This window comes from Podarcis cretensis (assembly GCF_951804945.1).
Source record: "Podarcis cretensis genome assembly, chromosome: 11".
NCBI lineage: Eukaryota > Metazoa > Chordata > Lepidosauria > Squamata > Lacertidae > Podarcis > Podarcis cretensis.
The window spans coordinates 24,913,897-24,932,055 of record NC_137180.1 but is presented as its reverse complement, the minus strand read 5'-3'; positions in this window follow the sequence as shown (position 1 = coordinate 24,932,055).

Below are 18,159 nucleotides of genomic sequence, written 5' to 3'. Positions count from 1 at the left end.
TCAGTGGGACTTAATCTGGATGCAGCCAAACAGAAGTCTCACAAGTACACTGAAGTACTTAAATGACTGTTTTGGATTTAACCCTTTATGAAACCAAACAAGGCCAGAGAAGTAGATGGGACCACGAATATTTCCCCTGCTGGTTTGTTCTCAAGACGTCCATTCATGTCGGATCACTCCTTGTGCAAGAGCTCCAGTGCTGGACTCTTGATTCTTTGAGGTTGACTGCCTGAACTTCCTTTGGCTTATGGCTTCTTCAGAACCCGTTTGCTTGAACAGCCCAAATAACTTATCAAAAGAAGAAGTCTGCTCAGATTGGAAATGACAGTTCTCCAGCCATTTCTTCCATGCTGTTTCTTCCATGCACAGGATATGAGAAATCCCTTTTCATCAAAGTAGCTGCAGCAATTTTCCACAAGTGCCTTCTTCAACATAAGTGGATGCCTCATGTGAGCCTGTATTTGCGCTTAATCAGCTAACTGTAACAATATCTGAACTGCTTCTTAGTCATCTGTTTGTAACCAGCCCTGTTATGTGAGTTTTCAGTTATCTGGGCCGTAATCCCTGCCTTCCTGTAAACCATCCTGGTGTGTCAGCTTCAGTTATCTCTTGCCCAAATCCCTCTGCAGCCCTATAGATGTCAGTCATAGATCAAACAGGATACCTGCTTCCTATATACAAACTCTACACATGCATCGCAAGCATACAATGTGTGAACGGATCTCGTTTTAAAAGCTGCTTATCAATGATCCCAGAAACAGTCACTCTACAGAGAGCAGGTTGCCATTCCCAGGACTGTCAGCAAACAAGTTCCCTCTCTGAAGCATTCATAAAACTCATTTGCACATGAATCCAGGGATGGGAATCAATGCAAAGATCACCCCTGTGACTGAAAGCATGTTGGATGAATGGGTTCCTTAGAGTAAGAATAGGTTGGCTGACAACTCGGAGTTGCTCTTTAAAGCCCCTGGTTTATGCCCACACAGCAGTCAGGTCAAAGTTGCTGTCAAGATAAATGCCTAATTTTAGGCATTTATGCTATCTTTAAATAATGCTGTCATTATATTTTTAAATAACCTATTGACTGTGGCACCCGTATGTTGAAGCCTCTGCTTTCATAATTAGTTTCACATTTAGGAGGCCATGATTGCAAATCACCTTTGCCCACAGATTAGGTCTTCTGCCTGTTTCAAATATATGCTGTTCACCTATTTTATGTAAAGCTTATTTTCATTGCACAAGCAGAACATATCCTCAAATCTATCTATATATATGAATTAATGAAGCATGATAACAATAATTCATTTAAGTATACTTCAGTTAAGAGTGTCTGGGGCAAGCCAATCAGATGAGTGGGGTACAAATAAATTATTATTATTAATTATTATTATTATTATTACTACTACTACTACTACTACTACTACTACTTACAGAAGACACATACTTGTGTGTTTTAGTGCAGGGGAGTCACAGGCCAGCAGAAGCTTTACATTCAGTTTAATGTATCCTTTTGTGTAACTACTGTTTGTACTATAGAAAATTTTAAATTACAAGTAGTAATAGTGGTAATTTCATAGAGAAATGTATCCACCATCTATTATCAGGAATTGATAATCTTGGAGTATTTAGCTTAGATTTTAAAGCTAAAGCTAAAGTTGCCTGATTTACTCAATGGTGGCTATCTAGACTTTTATATATTGTATGTGTTTGTATGTATTTGGATAACTTTGCATGATTTTATGATTCTGTTGTTTAAACTTATGCCAACAAAGGTCAATAACAATAACTACATACAAATGACATTAATCGTGTGCAACTACAGCACTGAAATTAGTTGCAGCTCATAATACATTCCCAGAAACATCTCCAGTGATGAACTAATCCTCTGAACACAGCATACATTGACAGAAGGTACCTAGTTCTGTTTCTTTGCTTCATTATTATCAGTGCTTTTAAAGCTGCTCGGGTTACACTGAAGCTTTGTAGAGCAGTGTAGAAGGTACACTTTCCTGGTTGTTGAACAGCAGTTACAATGCAATTAGTGCCAGTTAATGGAAAACATTACCAAGGTGCATATTGTTATCAATCATACCCCAGTATAAAGCTGGCTGCAGTATTAATGGCTGCAATTATGGACTGATGAACTGTTCAGCTGAAAACTGGCCTAAGCCAAAATTTATTTATTTCTCCTCTTTCTGTCTTGTCCTCAAGAAATGAAGTTCATAGAATTTAACACTGCTTTACTTATTGCATTTCTGTGATCTGAATCCAGCCCAGGGGAGGAGGGGGGGTTAAGTTATAAATGAAAGATTAAATAGCCTTGGAATGCATAATTTTGACATAGGAAGTGGGGTGGGTTTTCCACCTTTTCAAAGCGAGTTTTAACGTTTCCGTAGAAACAGTTCCCCAACTAACATTTGTCAGTAGGGAATATTGGTCTCCTGGCCCAAAAATTCATCTAAGTCACCTCCCGTTCTCTTCAAATGCAAAAAGGTACTTAAGGTGGCAGGGAGAGAGAGAGAGGGGGGGGAGAGGACCTGACCAAGTGGCTCTGATACCCCAGCGGACAGAGGTCACCCCCTCAAAAGACAGGGGAGAGGGCCTGCAGCTGTGTTCCTAAGGCAGATTGAGGGAAGCATGACTGACCCAGTCACAATGGGAATGGAGCCTTGAGGATACCCCCAGGGACACCACAACTATTATTTACAATGGAGCACGAGAGGTGGGGGCACTGAATTTTGGTTTTGCACTGGATGCGGCTGAAATTTGAGACCCCAAGATCTGCCACTGTGTTTTCTCACCTCACAAGTAGGGATCCAGGCAGCAGGAAACTGACAGTCTATTCTGCCTACTCATAAGTAAACTGAGATCCCTGTGTTCTCATTGCATAATTAGGATGATGTAAGTTAGGTTTTTGGACTCATCTGTCTCTTCTTAGCTTTTAAAATTTTTGTCAGACCTTATTGCCCTCTTCCTTATAGACTCTTAATAAAGTTTCATAATTGGACTTGTGGAGTTTGTGTGTGTTTGCCAGACTCAGGACTGGGGAATCCCCAAGTGCTTAGATTGTTTTGGGTTCCATGCTGTTGCAAGCCCAGAATCAGAGTTACTTAAACTTGCCCTGTTCTCAGGGAGAAACAAGAGAACTGGAAAGCTTGTTCTGTGTTCTGTGTAAATTTCAAGGCATTGGCTAGAGGCACAAGATGCACCAATCTGCAACCCCAGAATTTAACAATCAATCGTACACCCCCAGTTTCCCCCATTATTTCTGAGGCTGTAGGTGACTGAAAAGAGTGGTGGCACAAACTATCAGAGGTTAAAACTTGCTGGCAACACTGAGGGCTGTTGCATTGTAGTTGGACAAGGAAGGTGGAGGTTCCCTTGACAGTCTAACCATTTTTCACCCAAAAAAGTTTTATTTTGCTAATATATTTGCTTCATTAAAGCCAAAATATATGTAAGGTAGCATTGACTTGCTTTTGAAGTAAATCTACATAAAGAAGTGCTACTAAGATCACCACTAACTATAGATACTGTTAGTAACTAGTATTATCAGTAGTGCAAAAAATATCGAAGAAATGCAAACAATATGGAGGAATGTATTGGCTTGCACCCATTCCCCCCCCCCCCATTTGTAATGTTAATCATGCCACACGGGTACGGAAAACTGCTATTTTAATGTAAGTACAGAACTTTTTACAAAGATAGAAAACATGTCAAAGACAATAAACAATCTGATTTTACCCTAAATACTATTCTCTCCTCATAAAACAATTCACTTCCAACTTAAAAGTGCTGGAAGCTACAAATATAGCATATTCCAAACTCAGTCCTCTGGCATGAAATACAACACTTCTACAAAATTAATATAGATCATATGAAACGCAAACATTGTCAACTGATTCACGTATGGCTAATAAAATGAATGTATCTGCTGACTCCAGTGTTCTGTTATTGCATTCTTATTTTTGAATCAAATAAAACTGTTTTTTAAAAAAAACCTCTCTTCTGATTTGCACTGCTTTGGAGACCATAACTGGTTCTACAAGGCTAGGTTTTTGTCCTACGGGATTGCACATTGAGCTCTAGTATTGCATTTTGATTTAAGAGAGAGCGGATTTTGAAGCACAGCATTGGCCCAGCTAAGGCTAGACTGAATTTGCCCCTGCCTCCCAACAGCCTCTCTCTCACAGATTTTTTTGTGGAACTATTTATCTCCCATAAAAGTAAGGTTGATATTGATTACTTTGGGAGGTGGAGATGGTGGTCTTACCATGACATCTTAGAGTTTCTTCTTTCTTACTTCTTTAAGAAGCAGCTTACCTCCATCAGTAGCCTGGTGGTGTTTCTTAGCAATTAGGGACAAAATGTCTTCAGACAGCATTGCTGTAGCATCATTTTCAGGAGGCAGGAACATTCTTGAGCAGGGGGATGGTTGGTCCCAGTAGCCAATGGCAGTCATCTCCCCCCCCCCCCAAAAAAAGAGGGGAGGGAATGCCCCTATGTAGGGTTATACTCCAATGCATATAAAAGCCCTCAATGACTTTGGGGACTTTTATAAGCCAACAACCATATACTCAGCGCTTTTCAACTGGCACCTCTCAGGTGGGCACCATTGCCATTATAAGAGAATGAGGGCGTGCTCACCGTGAGTTCTGGCATCTCTTTCTCTGGAAAAATACCACCGCCTATACATCAGAGCTCACAGTAGTGATAAAAAATATTATCAAAGAGATTGTTCTTAACTAATGAGCTAATGAAGTACCTTGGCCATTAGAGGCAGATTTGTCCTATATTCTGAGCTCCACAACATATTAGAAGAAAGCCTTTAATCCTGAAATGCAAATCCTCAGCTCTGTGTAGGACAAAGGTATTAGACACCTCAGCTAAAGACTTTTCCTTGTTTTCCAGTGACAAAGGCTTGTTTTCCACTGACAAAGAGGTCTCACCCACCAGAGCTGATTCTGGAAGCACCCCTCAAGACATTGGAATGGAAGGCACGTTCTCTAGCTCTTTGACACCTCTCTGGAAAATATGAAATGTTACAGCCTTCTGAAATGTGATCCACTGAAATCTAATTAAATATTGGCTATTCAAATTACAGATATGGCAAGGCAAAGGGCCCTGAGGCTGGACTGGCAAAACTCACACATTGACTATTTTCACTATTAGCCTCCTGATGAAAAGCAAACCTGAAAGCTGCCAGTTTAGATATTTGTATTTAACAAGTGAATTTTAACAGAGTCAATAGGAAGACTAGGGGAAAGAAAAGGAATGAGTTTTATATTTGGGTTACAAAACCTGCTGCCTTATGTCCTTCATCTTTTTTTATTTGACAGATCCACATTTTTTTTAAAAAAAACCCACACATTAAAAATATTTTGATTTATATTTTAATTTATTTGGAACCAACAGCATTTCCCCTTTTATGCTGTTTATCTCTCACATGTGTTGGTTAAGAAGTAAGCAAATGGTAACAGTAAAAAGGAGATGGGGGAGATGAACAAGTGAAAAATTGAAAGTTGAAAATATTAAAATATATTGTTATATCTTCTAAAAACATCCATTTACAGAAGGCAGTGAACAGTGGAAATGAGCTTTTCAGGGCACAGACATAAAGGCAGTGCTATTTTTCCAGAGAAAGAGGTGCTGAAACTCACCATGAACACCTCCCTTGTTCTCTTATAATGGCAATGGCACCCACCTGAGAAGTGCCGGAACAGAGTTCCGGCAAGTTCTAGCTGGGAAAAAAACCCTGCATAAAGTTATGATCCAGATGGCACTTTGCAACCCAAAGATGGCCCTTGAGTAATTATTTGAGGTTTGGCTCTCAGTTTGGAGGGACTGGATGAAGTGGTGTTCCTCTTCTGTCTTTGACCACCATCAGTGAACCCTGGCAGACTTCCCTTGTGGAAACAGTGGGCAACAGCATTGGGTCTAGCAGCCATATTTATTTACCACAACAGCCCAAAGAGGGACAACATTGGGATATTGGAGAAAATTAAACTGGTGGCTAAACTCAGCTGTGGGCGCTTGTCAGAATGTCAGTCCAAGAAAACCATCCAAAATGGGGGCCAGGACACGTGGGCCCTGTTGAGGGGCCTTGGCAGTTGCTCAGTAATGTCCTGTGCTGTCGTCAGGCCTGACTAAAAATAATAACTACGTTCTCCTTTTTTAAAGCAAATTATAGGTTTATATCCAACAAATAACTTTAATTGGCAACATAGAAAAATGATCTCTGGCTCCCAGGTTTAGAAATAGGACATATTCTCAGCTAATTAGTTGTGGCTTTACTTATAACAAGGATTTAGCTTCTGGTACAGTATGTGACCCAAATAAAATTAGCTGCTTCCTAAAAAAACAAAAAACCTGGAACTCCAATCCCTACCCCGTTTTGATTTGTATTCCCCTCCCCAATAATTTCACTGATATTTTTGTTTGTTTGTTTCATTATCAGCTAAATTCCTCTGTATTTTTCAATGTGTGAGCTCTAAACATAGTAAGTTATTGTGGATTGCTACTTCTTCAACCAGCACATAGTTCAACTATGGAACTCGTTCCCACAGGAAACAATGATGGCTACCAACCTAGGTGGCTTTAACAGAGGATCGGACAAATTCATGGAGGAAAGAGTCATCTATGGCTATGTTGTGCATCCACAGTTGAAAGGAGTAATCTTCTGAATGCCAGTTGTTGGAAACCACAGAAGGAGAGAATGCTATTGTGCCCAAATCCTGCTTACAACCTTTCCACAAGCATCCAGTTGGCCCCTGTGAGAGCAGGATCCTGGACAAGATGGGTCACTGGCCTGATCCAGCAGGTTCTTCTCATGTTCTTATGATAACAACAAAAAACAAGAAAATATAGGGAGTTGGAACAGATAAGTGTGACACACTTTTGCTATATCTGCTACCAAGCTGTAAGGTAAGGTGCTCCCTCCACAGAATATATCACACCAATGCTATAAGCAAAATCTAACCTAGAGCCTTCCTTGGTACTCTAGATTAATATGTATAGGGAGTGTTCAGGATGAATTGGGAATGATCTGCACAACTCAAAAAGGGGAAAGAAAGAATTGTGAGTTGAATGAATGTATATCTGTTTGGTAAGAGTAATGGAGTAATCATTTGATAGCTTTGCTGCATACCCATGTTCCGATGTTTCAATATGGCTGGCATTTTACCATTCTACTGCAGAGCACTTCTCAGAAGCTGTTGCAAAATTGAAGCAATTTATCTGCCCACAATCCAGCCTTCTCCCAGGGTTATGTGAATCAGGGCTCATTTGATGGCTAATGCATGAGGCGGCCCAGCCGTTGATGGGATCCAGCAGTCCCTGCACTTACATTCTTAATCATCGAAGAGACAGTACCATGCAGTGCACACTGTAAACATGTGGGAATTCAAGGTAGGAAAATGAGGCTATCAAATAATACGTTCCTGGTTTAACCAAAAAGGCTTTTCCAGAATTTAGCTCATGTCTTAGCATTTAACATGCATGTTCATGATTTATGGGCTTCACAAAGTTCCCTACATGTTAACAGTGAGACTAAGGTTCCCCCAGATGTGTATATTATTGACAGTGCAGTTATTTTGTTATGCCTCTTTTCAAAATTTTTGCCATTACTGAGAAACTGGGAAATGAAAAATACAGAATAGGAAGTGTGGTTGTTTATCTACTGCTTCATCATTTCCCTTCTTTCTTTCTACATCTAGCATTCCAGTTATTGGCTAAAAGCAAAGACAATGGCTGGAGTCAATCTGAGCATCGGCAGGTGGTGTCGAGTTGCCTCCATGCTGCTCTGCCAAAGCATCTTAGTTGTGTGATTCAGCAGCATCCTTCATAAGCCAGACATGTTCCAAAACCTTTTGGAATCAGTGGACATCTTTTAATGGATGCCCATAGATTTGGATGTTGCCTATATTCTCTGGCTTGAAATGATTGGTGATTGCCAAGTTCTCTAAAATCTATCAAAATGTGTGTCAGTTTTATGATGTAGATTAATGAGTTCCTGAGTGTGGTTCTGAGTTACTTTCACCTGAAACCTTGCAAAAGAAAGCTGCCAATTGCATCCATGAAAGCAGTCCCATTTGCTTTATTCCAAGCAATTCATTACACCTCCCCAATAAGCACCAATCCTAACCGACAAGACTAGACTGTATTCAAACAAAGTTTACGACTTTCACAAAGTACCTATTTCTGTGTTAAGATCCTAAGACCTCCCCCAATAAATAAAGACACAACTGACACAGAATTTAGTTTAAGGTTATTGGCCAAAACTATGTCAATAGTTTTGGCCACAACTTTATTGATTACAGATCGTGAGTGGTTTGCTTAGGCATTGATTCCCAACTAGCTGCACCTGACCTCAGCAGGGCAGCACTGACACCTGGACTCTGGCAGACATCAGTAAGGGAAAACATCCTGGGGGAACATTGGACCAGGTTCAGATTCAAGCTCACCCCAAATGCTCCCAGGGGCTCTGGCGTGGCCCTAACCCCTGGAAGGGGATTGGACAAAAGCAAGACGAGCCCCTGGATTCCTTTAACAGAATACGCTAGCATTGGAGAGGCAGGCACAGCCTATCCCCATCCCCTCCACCACCACTGAACCAATGCCTAGCTGTCAAACCTTACAAAATTGTGACAATTTGCTATGTGGCAGGCAAAACCCAAGTGGCATCAGCCAATCAACCAAATGGGGAAATTCCTACCGGGCCCCATCCCAAAAACAGATGACCCATGACGGCATAGCAAGGTCATAATGAACCCTAAATATAGGGAAAGGTTGGGCGGGTGATCTGGTGCACAAGGTGAAAAGAGGAAGCTTAACACAACATGCAGCGGTATATATGTGTCCCTCGGTTAATGCATGAAATGATCCCATTGGCCAGATTTACCCCAGCAACCGAGGGACCACCAATCGGGTTGTTGTGGCTATCCAATTGCTTCCACCCACAACAGCAGTGAGGTCAGTCTCGATGATCTCACCGCAACGCATGGTCTCTGGGAGGAGGACACGATTTCACAGAAGAAAAACTGGTGATCATGCCTCACACACAAAAATAATAGTAAGGAAAACATCTACAGTCCACTTAAACAGATAAAACACAGATGTGGAAGCAAGCCAACCCCCCTCTCAAGGCAACCGCAACAAACGTTCATTACATTATGCTGCTTGCACACAAGTCATCCTAAAGCATGGTTTCTGGTGAATAATTAATCAAGTGTGTGACATTCTATAACATACCCTCCAACTTCTCTCCAAAGAAAATAGGGATGCACTATTCCATTATTATTATTATTATTATTATTATTATTATTATTATTATTCTTCCATGGTCACTCTGGGCAGCTTCCAACATATATAAAAACATAATAAAACATTAAGCATTTGAAAGCTTCCCTATAAATGACTGCCTTCAGATGTCTTCTAAAGGTTGTATAGTTACTTACCACCTTGGCTCGGGGGGTCACAAAACTCCATACACTCAAAGAGTGTTTTTTTTCTTTAAAAAAATGTTTAGGGGTACTCTCATTTTGACTCAAGAAAATCACCATTTTATAGTTCAAATTGGGGGGGGATGCAGTAAATGGACAAAAGTACAAAGATCACAAAATGTTTAGGGGGTATGCATACCCCTGCATCCCCCCCAGAAAAAAGAGCATTGCCCTCCAACATTTCTCCGATTAAAATAGTGAAAAGTGGGTCGTTCCGGAATCAAATCAGAAACCAGGATGGCTTCTGTAAATCCGAGGCTGTCCCTGGAAAATCGGGACACTTTGAGGGTCCGCTACAATATGGGTTGAGTAGAACATTAGGACAGCCCCATAGCTTTTCTGGAGGCTGTAAACCCTAAGCCACATTTGATACAGTGCCTCCAGCATGAATGCTGTAGTCTGCAAAATAGTGAAAGCTAATCTATTTGCTCCACATTTCTACGTATAGGTCCAGGCTTTCCATGGCTATGTCTGAGCATTGTTGCTTTTTCAGTGCTCTCCCTGGGAAAGCGCCCACATTTACTGCTGAATCAGAGCAAACGTCAGTTGGGTTTTTCATGGATCACCATTTGCTCCAGTTCAGCAGTAAAGCATGGGAAGGCGCCGGAACAAGACAAAAAAACACTGCTCAGATATGGGCCTGGAAAGTCCAGACCTGTTTCTAGAAAGGATGGAACTAGAGTATTTGTGGCTTAGCCCGAAGTCTAGGGGACCTCAATGGCTAGACTCTGAGAACTGCCCTGAGACCTCTGGGTATAGGGAGGCATATAAATTCAATAATAATAATAATAATAATAATAATAATAATAATAATAATAATAATAATAGATGGCAGTATGAACAGCACCCAGAACATACCTAGTTATTCACTCATGCCCAATTGATGTTGATGGCATCATTGCTCTTTTCTTTTTCTTTATTCTTTCTACCTTTCTCTATTGATCTCTTCAGAATTTCTCCTGGAAAACGCAGTTTTATTTGGAACACCACACACAGAAGCTATTTAAGTTAGACTCACTTTTTTGCAAGGAAAGAGATTTCCCTATCTTGTACAGCCTTGGCAGCAAATCAGCTGTTGGTTCAATAAAGGGCTGCAATGCTGATGGATGTTAACAAAAGATCTTTATCACCTCAAAAGATAAGTGTAAGACCATTCCTGCATTGGGGGGGAAAGTGACTCACTTGTTTGTTTGCATGATAAGTCTCCATTCAAAAGGTCTCAGTGCTCTCCTGTGTCTTTTTTTCCATTTTCCCACTTTCTCTAAAGGCCATTTGAAAAATCATCGTGGAGCAAAATTAAATTATTTTGAAAACTAATCTTATTAATAACAGCATGACATAGGAAATCAATTTGCAGTCCCGTAATGAACTGTGATGTTGTGAGCAGAGGTTGCTGATGAGGAAAGAAAGGAGAAGATGAAAATGTTCTCATTCTAACTACTCAGGAAACTTATCTCATTATGAAAAAATAAAAATGAAAAGCCTATGCTAAGACATAACATAAATCTCCTGAAACAAAGTATTACACACCCTCAATTTCTGTCAGGAATAAGCGATGCCCATTTCACTAGATTCCTTGTTGTCTACAGTGAATAGGACTGAAGGATGTTCTTCATAAACAGACAATCACATGGTGCCTTTGCTTATTCTCTTCCAATTATTTCCTGTATACTTGTAATTAAAGACAGTCTGGGTCTCCATGTCAGCCTTGACTTGTAGAGATCAATACTATGGTTTAGCAAAAGGAAAGGAGACGATCTCCATCATTAGTAGTGTTTGCTTGTACTCGTACAAATGAGATTAGAAACAACATGTATAGCAAACTGCAAGTGCAAGGGATTTTCCCAATAAGAGTCTTTCATTATTTTGAAACACATATATTAAAAAAAAATTCTGTCACACTGAATATTTCTGCTTGGTACCATCACATGCCATTTAAGTTCTAAGTTCTGTTAGTACTCAGGCAAACTGGTGTTGAAGGTGCTCCATGTGAGAGAACTATATGTCTTCTTCTTCTTCTTCTTCTTCTTCTTCTTCTTCTTCTTCTTCTTCTTCTTCTTCTTTTTCCTTTTCTTCCAACATAACAGGTTTTGCATGGCAAGCAACCCAGGGCTTTTAACATAGGGCTGGGAAACCTGTGGCCCTACAGATGTGGCTGGACTCCAGATCCTATCATCCTTGGCCACTGACTATGCTGGTTCATCTAAGGTATCATCTACCCATTCATAGGTTGGATGAGCTACTGGGGAAATCCCATGGTTTTCCTGGTGACAATAAGCCCATAACTGATGGGAGTAGAGGCCAACATTTGGAAGACCACAGATGTTCCTTCCCTTTTCTAAAGAATCGTATAGGGTCATGTTTTCCAGAATATAGACCAGTATCCTTCAACCTTGGGTCCCCGGATGTTGCGGGCCTACAACTCCCATTATCTCTGACCATTGAATTAGCTGGGGTGGTGGGAATTGGAAATCAACAAGTGTACTTGAAGAACACTGCTATAGAACAAACTGAACAAAATGGCTGGTGGCATGAGTGGATTTTGCTGAAAAAGAAAAGAACAGCATTTAATTTGCACACCAGTATCTGAGCCATAACCTTGATTTTAAGCTGTATATCATCAAAACAAATATTATTGAAAATGCATGTTTGAAGCAATGTGAAGCATTTATATATGCCTGCAAGCAAAGTATATGTTGCACCACAAGCTAAGAACTCCTCAGAATTCTCAATATTCTACCCCCTGCATTTCTGGACATCTCTTTTTTCCAGCCCCCCCCCAAAAGAAAGTCCTATGGGAGATAGAATTTAAGTTATTATGACTCTAAAAACAATCCATTGTATTTCCTATGCCAAATTTTTGAGAAATTGTTGTTTGCAATGTGCTGTCATAAGTTTGCATGGCAGGGGGTCACCACCAAACACAAATTTCCAAAAATTTACTGAGTTTTACAAAAATGAATGTTTCCCCCATAAAAATGTAAAAAAAAAATAAAAAGTAGCTTATTAAAGGATAGAAGCAAGATACTAATATTATATAAAGTGAAACAAAATTAAAGGGCATAGAAAGGGCATTTATTCTGCTGCAATAATCAATACGAGACTTTTACCTCACCCCAATTGGCACTAGTCAACTAACTATAACTTGTGTGTTCAGCTTCAGAATGTCAGTGGACTGTCTGTGATACTGTGTGTGATTGATAAAAGGAAATTCAGCTGTTCAGAACTTGTTGTTAGGAAGATGATGGTTCTGACTCCTGCAAACACCCCGTAGTTTTCCAAGATGAAGCACCACATTTTGTTTATTTGAAGAAATGGAAAACAATCAGAAAAGAATTGTGGTGTGTGTTTTTTCCCAAATAGAAACTAAAACGCTCATTCGTTTTTACTGATTCTTTTCTTATGTTGGCAAAGGTATATGATATATAATTTCATTTTGAAATGAACACATTGGTTTCTTTTCCTAACAGGCTTCTTAAAGTCTCATGCCTTGCAATCATTGCAATCACGCTGAAAGTCCCCTGCGGAGCTTTGAGTGGCTTCTGTATATACCATAACACACTGTCATAAGCAAATGTCACTTCTTTTTTGCTTTCAGGTGTTTGCAATAATTTGGGCTCTACTTTAAAGGCAGAAGTAAATCTGTTACTAAACCTGACTTCAAAATAGCAAATCAGATTTTGTGTGTGTGGGAGAGAGAGAGAGACAAAAGTGGGTCATGTGTTTGTTTGCAACTTTTTGTTTTTTGCCAGAAAAGGCAGAACCAGAAAGCTGTCTGAAATTTTTAACCCATCCACCCACTGGAAGAATTAAACTCTACAGATTGCCAGCAGTGGGTTGCAGGTTGTAGCAATGCATGTATCTCAGTCTGGTACAGATGCTCTTTTGTAATCATGTTCCCAGGCTGGATTTAGGTTTGATGACGCCTTAAGCTACTGAAGGTAATGGGGCCCTTTATATGTCCAGCTGTCCTTTGGCAACAACAAATTGTCGCTGGTTTTTTTTGTGTGTGTGTGTGTTGAATATATGCTATACGGTAATTTATGGACCTAATAGGTATCTAAAGCCATTTGCACATAACAAAACATGTGTCCCTAAGCTAAAGCTTATTTAGCTTATACGTAAATCCGGCACTGCATGTTCCACATTCCAATATAGTGGTACCTCGGGTTAAGAATTTAATTCGTTCTGGAGGTCTCCCTCCAACATTTCTCCAATGAAAATAGGGACGTCCCATTCCATAATGATGATTTTCCTATTTATACCCTGCAAATCTTACTGGGTTGTCCAGTTGCCCACTCTGGGCAGCTTCCAACATATATAAAAACACAATAAAACATCAAATATTACAAAAAAAAAACCCCAACCCTTCCCTATACAGGATTGCCTTCAGATGGCTCAAGAGTCAGATAACTCCATATCCTCTAGCATTTCTCCAGTGAAAATAGGGACATCCTAAGGAAAAGTGGGACATTCTGGAATCAAATCAGAAACCGGGACAGCTTCTCAAAATCAGGGACGTCCCTGGAAAATAGGGACACTTGGAGGGTCTGGTATTTGCAACACCCACAGAGGGCTAAAATCATGTCTCAAGCAGACTTAGTTAAGGATGTCCAATATTGGAAGCATAGTGTCCTAATTTTTAGGACATTTGCTTATCTTCTATAAGGGAATGCCAGTCAGTCAAATTAAGGCACAATGGATTCATAAAGGCATGCTACTGCTCTGGCTTTAATCTTTACTTTTCTGGTCCTAATTTTTGAGCTGTTATATTATGGAAGCCGGGGCTCCAGCTGGTCGACTATGCCTGTGAGAATTTTTTTACTTTGACTGTGCAAATGCATTTCTGTTAGTAATTTCCTGACTATTTCAATGAATAATTTTACTTACGTGTCAGTCTCAGCAGGACGGAGATACTCTGAGAAAGGGCTTCAATGCGAGTTCCTCTCGAGCTAATGAGAAAGCACTGTTTCACCTTTCTAGACAAAAATTGGCGCAGGGAGACTGTTTAAAAAGAACAATAAAATATAATAATAAATTGCAGTTGAAAAGCATGGATGAAGACATTTTGTTAATTTGTGCAGCTAATGAATATTTCATTCTAAATGCTTTGCCGTGCCATTGTGCAAAGTGTTGCCTTATATAAGTCTCTATGATTAAATGGCAACAGATAGCATTTGAATTGGTTTCTGGAAAACTTCATTTCCATTTTTCAGAATGTTAGGAGAGGAAGCATTAGATCTGTTGCCTGACCTTTAGGGAATATATTGTAGTCCATAATGAAATATAGCAGAAGACTTGCTTTCAGATATTGGCATTTGAAAGTTGCTTCACTTTATTTTTCTTGATAGTGTCATATAAGAACAAACATACTTTGTAAAAGATTATAATAATGCATGCTTCCTTCTTCCACAACCAAAAACTGTACAGATGTCCACACTGCAGTACTGTGGATTTTCATTGTCATTGGGTACATTTTCTTTTATTATTTTTTTGTCAAACATCTTAAACTTCTGCACCAAGAAAACCAAAATAAAAGTCAAAATGAAACATCAGTTTTTATGAAATTTATTCATTTCAATCTTCAAGAACTTGACCAAAGAAAGGAAGTGTTCCATAGTTAATTGGAACCCAGTCCAAGCATAGTAAACAGGAACACTTGAGGAAGACATGGGAGAAAGTCTAGGGGCATGGAATGCTGGTTTCTTAGTAAAATTTGACTGTTTGCAAGCTTGTTCCCTTGCTTGCTTGCAGAAATAAGCACACATTTTCAAGTTGTTTTTAGGGACAAGGACACCATTTTATTTTATTTTATTTTATTTTATTTTATTTTATTTTATTATTTTTATTTTATTTTATTTGAGAGGGCAACTTTCAATAGTGCAGAAAGTAGATTGATGGCAGAGTTCAAAAGACCATGGTTTGATGTATTCAAAATAACAGTAGTATATTTTAAGAGCATTGGTTATCCTTCTTTTCTTTTTACAGCTATAGACACGGTACTGAGACTGCCTTTTTGAATATCTGCCCACTTGCCTCTTAAGGTTGTTGTTGTAAATTAAATTCCTATCTTGCCCTTCCTCTCAAAGAAGCCCATGGCAGCAAACAGCGAAAAAGTAAAGCAATATAATTAAGACAGACCTTGGCAGCTGTTCAATTTTTGATGAGCCATTCACCTCAATGATTATCTGATTTTTAAAAATATATGTAGGTAGACCATGTTTTATGATTTATAGTGTGTGCCATCTTGATATTTTATGACATGGCAGTATATAAATATAAATAAACAATATAGAATAAAATAAAAAACATTTTAAAACATGAAAAATATTTTAAAACTCTCAAGAACCGCTAAGAACATGTAAAAATGTTTCCTGTTTTTTCATCTGGCATGAGTCAGCTGGCTCCTGCAAGAGCTTGATCTCAAGAAATGAGCATCTCTATTTTGATCAGTGGAATATTGGAGGATGGGCAATGACCCCCCTTAAGGCTCCTTACCCTGCAGGAAAGTTGCTCTCTTTTCTGATGCTGAGAAGAAGAAGAAGAAGAGTTTGGATTTGATATCCCGCCTTTCACTCCCTTTAAGGAGTCTCAAAGCGGCTAACATTCTCCTTTCCCTTCCTCCCCCACAACAAACACTCTGTGAGGTGAGTGGGGCTGAGAGACTTCACAGAAGTGTGACTGGCCCAAGGTCACCCAGCAGCTGCAAGTGGAGGAGTGGAGACGCGAACCCGGTTCCCCAGGATTACGAGACTACCGCTCTTAACCACTACACCACACTGGCCCCCACACTTCCTGTATGCTGCCTTTACATTGATAATTGGCTTCCCCCACTTATGTGGGAGTCATATGATACAGAGGGCTCCTCAAGAGCTCTTTATTGAGCATTCATCCTGAATACGTCCTGACTGCACAAAGTATACATAGAAATTAGCCTATACAGTTGTACCTCGGCTATTGAATGCCTTAGGAATTGAACGTTTTGGCGGATTAAAACCTGGAAGTGAGTGTTCCGGTTTTCAAACATTCTTTTGGAAGCCAAATGTCCGACGGGGATTCCACGGCTTCTGATTGGCTGCAGGAGCTTCCTACAGCCAATCAGAAGCCACGCTTTGGTTTTTGAACATTTTGGAAGTCAAACAGACTTCTGGAATGGATTCTGTTCAACTTGTGAGGTACAACTATATCCAGTCTTTTTACAGCATTTGTTCTTATTTGCTTGCAGGGCAGTTTTTATACATCTTTCAGTTAATCATGCATTAATCCCTCACAGTGCATTTCCCCATTACTTTCCTAACTGCAAAACCTCTGTGTGTTTTTAAGTGGATTTGTTATGCTAGGGCTCTAGTGTGCTTTAATCCACTTTAATTGCAGAAACCTAACTTTATGGTATGCTCTTGAATCGTTCCCACAAAATAGTTGCAGTCTGGAGGTGTTCAGAATGCAAGTAGATAATATATTTAAGCTTGGTGGGAATGTGTTAGAGCTCTGAACATTCAATCTCCGTAAGACAGTTGCTTGTATAGTTTCTACTTACTTTTGGGCGGGCCCTACTTTCAGCCCTTAAGTGTCTCACACTTACATTATTTACTGATGGGCTGCAGTCAGGTATGGTTTTAGGAGTCTGTTTTTGGGTGACTCAGGGATGGGCAGAAATGCTACTACATGAGGAACAGCTTTAACAAAGGCAGCCAAATTGTGGATGTGATGTGTTAATTTAATTTTATGCTGTTAGCTGATGAAAACAGATCTCATGAACTGTCACCAGTAAAAACACTGTAATTGTAGCTGGTCATATTTCGAAGCAAAAATACAGCGATTGTTTTTCTTCCTTCCATATTTATACCAAACCTCCCATCAGTTGGAGTGGAGCTGGGGATGGGAAATCTTTAAGCCTCATGAAATCCTTTGTTACGTTTCAAAGCACAAGGCAAAACCGAGTCCATGCAGGGAGACCTGTTTGACTTGGATCGCATTTTGGCCAGACTTAATTTGCTCAAATACTGTGAATATAAAACAAACTTCTAATGTTTACAAATATCTTCCATTCGCAAACTGCTGCAGTCAGACGATACCGAATGATTAGTGAACCCAACAACTGTGACTCAAAGCTTTGAGAGAATGTTGGCCACTAGAGCACTTAATGGCTGGCAGATGCTCAATACTAATTGCACACACTCCCTGCTACAATTAAATCCTAGCATCCTCCAACCTAGAAATGGACACAAATTATGTCCTGATGGGGACTAAACACAAAAAATAATGCAAGCAGGTCGACAGATGCAAAATGACTGGTGTGTTCACGCTTTTAAAAAAATTATGTGTGTGATATTGGATTGAAGGCATTTTATCATCCAGACACATGCTGCCACACAGAGCTCTATTGAATCAGAAGAGTAGTCATGGGTGTGCTGTGATCTTCTAGCTGCTTTGGTTATTCAACACAGGATATGCCAGGAGCAGCAGGCTCCACTGAAAAATAAAATTTGAGGAACCTCATACGGATAAGATTGTAACCCCTGGAATTCTGCTTCGTATCATTTCAGAAAGACCCTCTGCAAGTTGCAATACATTAGTTGCAACCTGCATTGACTAAGATATGTCAGTGTAAAGCAGCCACTGATTCCTTAAGGGCTGCTGCCAATACTATTGACAGTCA